General features: G+C 54.5%; 1 long non-coding RNA gene across 1 annotated transcript; it reads left to right on the forward strand.

The window, feature by feature from the left end:
* Nucleotides 1–40: 40 nt before the first annotated feature.
* LOC109366564 lies at nucleotides 41–5596 on the forward strand. The gene is made up of 2 exons (XR_002112905.1): nucleotides 41–1274; nucleotides 1349–5596. It is a non-coding gene; the product is annotated as an uncharacterized LOC109366564 (long non-coding RNA).
* Nucleotides 5597–5949: the final 353 nt, after the last annotated feature.

Below are 5949 nucleotides of genomic sequence, written 5' to 3' on the forward strand. Positions count from 1 at the left end.
GGTGCCCCGTCCCCTGCCGGCCCCGCGGCACCTGCGAGGTGCTTCTGTAGGCCCTGGGGTGAAGGACACCTCCTGTGCCTGCGGGGGCTGCTTGGTAGTCCTCAGCTGCTCGCAGCACATCGCTCCCCGCACCGAGCGGATTGGGGCGCGCCGTCTCTTTGCTTTGCTCACCCTGGACAGTGCAGGCTGGGGCCGGCCAGTGAGCACTACACAGCCAGGGAGGATGAGGAGGGGAGGCAGCCCTGCCAGCAGTGTGGATGCACAAAGCACCTAGGGCTCCGCTGCAGCCGCGCGCACTGTCTGCTGCCAGCTAACGGCTCAGGGTGATGGGGCATCTGACGCCCAGCCTGTTTTCTGCTGCCCTGCTGAAGCTGCTCATTAGCATTTCCAGAACGTCGATGTGTGCTCGGATATACGGGAAGGCACTCGTAGCTGCACAGCAGCAATATATCAACGTTAGAGAAGGGCCCATTTAAGCTTAATATCAGAGGCCGGGTTTTTCTGGAGTCAGGTGTCTCATCCCCATTGAAATTCAACGGGAGTTGGAGTCTCTGCTCCCAGGGCTTCTTTGAAAGTCCCAGACTTAATTAGTATTTATCTTAATTAGGGGGACGTTACCTGCTCTGGGAACCTCATGCTATTGGCAGCGCTCATCCCCGCGGCGCCCTGGGAAGGCCTCCATCTGAGGGAGGGGCTGACTGCAGTGGGGCTCAGGCTGTGTGTGGGGCCGGGGGGCAGAGCTGCGTCCTCCTGTGGGGCCGGGTGATGCAGAGCCCTCCGGTGACACCAGAACCCCACGGTGACGCTGGAGCCCCATGGACGGATGCAGGGCCAGCCTTGAACACAGGGCTTTGGGGCAGGAGAAGGGAAGGGGAGGCAGGAGGTGATGGAGCACATTCAGGGCTGCTCCCTGAGGGACAGCGTGGGCAGAGCTGGTGCCCATGTCTGGCCTGAGTGAGAGAAGTGGGACAGCAAGTGGCCCGGGTAGAGCAGGGCTGGGATGGACGGTCTGCAAACCTGCCTCACAGAGGGATGCAATGTGGGCTTGTGGTTCTATTGGAGAGGAGATGCTGGGGGCTACCTGCAGCTGGGTCACAGGAGACAGACAGGTGGAGGCACACAGCCAGCCTTGGTTATCTTATTTGGTCCCAGTGACAGGAGACTCCACCTGTGGGGCTTCCCAAAGATAGGAGATGCTTCCAAGCTAGATCACTCTGCTGTGGTGCTGAGCCCCTTAAGGAGCCCCAGCAGTGCTTGTGCGGCTCGTTGCAAAGGTGAGGACTGAGATCAAGGTGAAGAGTGATGGCTCACCTGGGGGGAGCTGAGTGATGACCTTGGAATCTTACAGGCAACTCATGGGGACATGGCAGGGACACCACCCACGAGCAGGCTGAGAGCTGCTGTCATGCAGTGGCTGGGCAGGAGCCTTGGGGAGGAGAGACCTGGGGCCAGGACTTCGTGCAGGTGTGCTTCCTAAAGGTGATGTTCCAGATCTGCTTCCAGATCGCCTGCCTGGCAGCTGGGGAAAGTGGTGGGATGGAGAGCGGCCTCGGGTGGCTCCATAAAGAAGGGAGGGAATTAGTCACTGGGAGTAAGGGAGTAGTCCCAGCTTGAAACATGTTGCAGAAACTGATTCATGAAGATGCTGATCACTCTTACCTCCCCTCTTCCAGCTGATTTTCCATTACCAGCAAGAGGAGGATAGCAACAGTTTCGTAAGAGAAGGGAAACTCCCAGAAACAAATCAAGGGTTCCTGTTGAATATTCAGGTAGAAATTCCTAGGAATGTTAACAGCTGAAATCAGGAGCCACATCCCCACAAACGACACTGGGAGAGGTGAAGAAAGCATTCTCTCCAGGCACCGATGACACAGAAATAAAAGAGGTGGCACTGCATTTAATGTTACCCTTAAGCTTTTGTGTTCAGCCAGGAAACAGTGGGAGCTGGAAAGGTGGACAGACTCCATCAGTTCATTCTGCATCATGTAAAACTACCACTTATCTTACCAGATATTTCATAGAAGCCCTGCTGGTCTCAGCCTGTAGATTTGAGGTTGTAGACAATGTGCTGATGTAAAGTTGTTTGAACTTACGGAAGATCTCGAAGGCTTGGGTCCCATGTGCTGTGATTGGCACTGTACCAGAAGTGCTGATTACATGGAGCAGGGTGCTGCAAGGTGGGAGTCAGGCTGGGATCAGCCTCAGGTGGGAGCAGCCATCAAGCCAGGTGATGTGGAGGTCGGGTGGGATGTGCTGCAGCGGTGAGGAGCGGCGTGGGGCAGGGTGCTGGCTGCCTCTGCAAGCCTCGGGCCTCAGGAATGCTTCCAGGGCCACAGGGCATACGGAGAAAGGCTGCTTTTAACTTGTGGGGCACTTCTAGTCAGCAGTCAGTGGAGGAGGTCATCTCCTCTCCGAGGTGGCTGGGAGAAAGGATCCGTTCAGCTGCTTGGAGGTCCCTCTGGAGGAGCTGAATTCCACAGGCAGGGAAGGGGGCCGATCTCTGGCCCTGGGGAGCAGCCCCTGGAACTGTCTGGAGACCATTTCCTCAGCTCTGAAATTGCTCTGAGGCAGCAGAGACACCCAGGCCTGCAGTGAGGGCTGAAAGCTGGAAGAGAGCATTGGCCACCCGGGACCAGCTCGAGTGCAGCGTGGCTGGGAGGTGTGGCTGGGACTTCCAAAACAGCTTATGTACTCAGCAAGAACAACACTGACTCCAGATAGACCATCAGAGGAACTCACCCACACAGAGCAGAGAGAGCTGCCCTCCAGCTACCTGAGTACATCGTTTCTTGGCAATCGTATATTGCAGGGGAGAGCCACTGCCTTCCCTGCTGCAGGAGGCGCAAACAAAGGGTGTGCAGAGGACTGAGCACTGACACAGGCTGTCCATAAAGGCTGTGGAGTCTTCCTGCTTGGAGATCTTCAAAAGCTGCCTGGACATGGTCCTGGGCACCCTGCTTGAGCAGAGTTTGGACCTCAAAAAACCCTACCAAACTCAGCCTGTGATTCTGTGAAAAAGCAAGAGCAGAGCCTAAAATAGCTGGCTGGAGCTCAGCATGTGTTCTGGAAGAGCTGGAGCAATCCAAGCTTACCTCACCTGCAATCCTGGCTCACCAGAGCAGGTGAGGAGCTTCACTGCGTGCTGGGGGGGGGAGAAGCTCACTGAGTGCATCACTCAGCACAGAAGGAGGAATGGGGCAGCCTCCAGGTGCCACCTCCGGATACCAGCATGAAATGGAGATGGCTGGAGGGGCAGCAGCTCCTGGGAAGGAGGAGCAGTTCAGCAGGCAGCTGGAAAAGCTTTTGTGACAACCTGCTCTGAGCTCTCACCCTGCTGGCCCCACCTGAATTGCTTTTCCTGGGAAATGCCAAGCTGCAGTGTGGCAGCCCGGCACCACAGCCAGCTACTTCTGTGATGCTACTTTTGGGGACGAGCAGGTGCTTTGGTCTTTCTGGGTTTAGCGAGCAAGCTGAAGGCTTTAGGTACACCCACCAGCATCCTTCCTTCTGGAGCAGGTCACAAAACCAGGTTGCTCCTCTCCATGAGTAGGTTGTGGAATAAATTTGTGCATCATCCATCTGTAGTTGGGCTGAATGATCTATCACACTAATCCTCACTCTTTGGAGAGGCTCTTGGGCTGGGGCTGGGCCTTTGTAAGGAACCACCAGGATGCATGAGTGGAAGTAAACAGGATTCCTGTGGAGCAGTCCTCCTACATGAGACTGGCATCTCTGGAAAGTCTTGTGTGGACAAGATGATGCTCTTCCTTGTTGAGTGTGGAGAGGAGTCTGGAATAAAACCACATTTGCTCAATTGCTCTGCTGACTCAAAACCTGTGTGGGTCTGTCTGGGTAATTCGGTAACGTCCCGAATGTTGTCAGAGCTGTGCAAACTCCTTAATGGCAACACCAGTGTGGAAGGCCCGAGTTGCTCCTGGGAGGACTCAGAATGTTCTGGTGGAAAAACTGCCTCTACACCACAGCTGGAATCATGGCTCCTGTGTCAAAGCCATCTTCCCTGAGCCATCCTCCAGCCCTGGATACACCACGGTGTTAGGGCCCAGCCCTGGAGCTCTGTGCAGCACAGTCACTGCCTGTCCCGCCACAGTCCTTTGGATGACATGGGAAGCCTGCTAGTGTTTGACCTGTGGGGGTGCTGTCCCCATTGCAAAGCCAGGCAGGTGGCAGGGTGGGGAACTACGGATGGGTGCTGTGAGACACGAAGTCCCACAGGACAGGTGAGCGGCATGGCCAGGACCTTGCACTGAGTGCTGCTGGAGGTCTGCACACCCCACCTCACCAACAGCAGTCACCAGTGGGAACTGGAGGGCTAGGGCAGCTGCAGAGCCTGGGGCTTCTGTGTGCACGATCTTGGAACAGTTCAGCTGGCAAAACTCACATCCTTGGTAGCTCTGAGTCTCCGAACTTGGTGGATGTTTGGAGCCAAAGGCTTGCTCCAATTCTGGTGAAGGCAAATGGACTTTCCTGTCTGAATCCTCTGACCTGCAATAACATAGGCTGGATAAAGCCTGACAAGGGATGCTCTGAAATCAAGAACTCCTGTCTAGATCATACCCCAAAGGCATTTCCAGTTCCGTCTGTGGGTCAGCATCGTGCTGTCTGTATGTCCTTAAGGCTAACAAGCCACTGCTAAATAGCTGTAATCCTCTGCTGCAAGCCTGGGTCTGAGGGTGGCTTGCTGCAGCAGGATGATGAACATTCCTAGCTAGAGTGTGTGTGTTTGGAGCCCACATCATGGCCCGCTTAAATACACGTGAGTCTTGAGGAGTCCTGGCAAGGGAGCAAGGTCAATCAAATTAGGAAGACAAGGGAATGTTCCCAATGGCCACTGCCTCAGAGTGGGCCTGCAGGACTTGAAACAATGAGAGATTTTTCTCCCATAGAACAGTAGAAATAGGTAATCCAGATTAGTTTCTCAGTGCCTCCAGGATGAAGGATTATTAAAAGGAAGAGCCTGCAGTACTCAGCCAGCTGTAACGGTACCTTTGCAGGCTCCTGTTCAGTCTTATAGAGTGGGAACACGGGGATGATAACAAGAATCTCCAGAGGCCAGAAGGGCCGTCTGTGAGTGCACTGCACTGCTTCTCTCTTGCTCTGAATGTCATGACCAAAGTGCCAGGTTTGCTGGTGTTTTGGTGTAAGCCTGTGTCCATCGATAAATTCATACAGACGTGAGCACAGTATTACAGTATCATATACAGATACAGTGTTTCCTCAGTCAGTGTTGTTTTCCCTCCAAAGAACTGGTCAGAAAGGGAAATTTCTGTCTGAAGAAGTTCACCCTACCAGTTACCTGGATATTACATCCATGTGAACTTCCTCTGAGACAACATCAGATCCTTTCAAACAGTGACTCCAATGATTAACATTGAAAATAACGCAGAATTAAGAGTTGAGGTGCCAGGGGCAGCTTTCCCCTTCAGGAGGTGTTGCAGATGAGGTTCTGACTCATGATTCCTTTGGGCCGAATGATCAAAAGGAAGGGATGTCCATGCAGGTCTGTGACGTTTCAATGGGCACTGTCTGTGCACTGAACAAAGAGGGGAAGCCCTAAATCAGGGCCGTGGTTGTGAAGGCGTGGATGTTTGAGCTGCACACCTACCTGTGCTGAGTCCTGCTGTCCCTCCCTGCTGGCACAGCTGGCCATCGCTTGGAGTCTCAGTGGGTCTCCACTGCCCGATGCATCCCCTCCCTTCCCTTCCTTTCCTTTCCCTTCCCTTCCTTTCCCTTCCCTTCCCTTCCCTCCAGATGAAGCAGAGAGGTGAAGCCACAGGAGCCCGATGGAAAACCAGAGCCCAGCTGAGGCCGTGCAAACCTGCTCGGCGTCCTTCCAGCCTGCGGATGGGGCTGGAGAGCTGACCCCACCCCGCCATCTCAGCCTGGGATAAAGGGAGCTTGTTTCTGCTTCAGCTCGCTGCAATATCTCCT

This window comes from Meleagris gallopavo, chromosome 3 (genome assembly GCF_000146605.3).
Source record: "Meleagris gallopavo isolate NT-WF06-2002-E0010 breed Aviagen turkey brand Nicholas breeding stock chromosome 3, Turkey_5.1, whole genome shotgun sequence".
Classification (NCBI taxonomy): domain Eukaryota; kingdom Metazoa; phylum Chordata; class Aves; order Galliformes; family Phasianidae; genus Meleagris; species Meleagris gallopavo.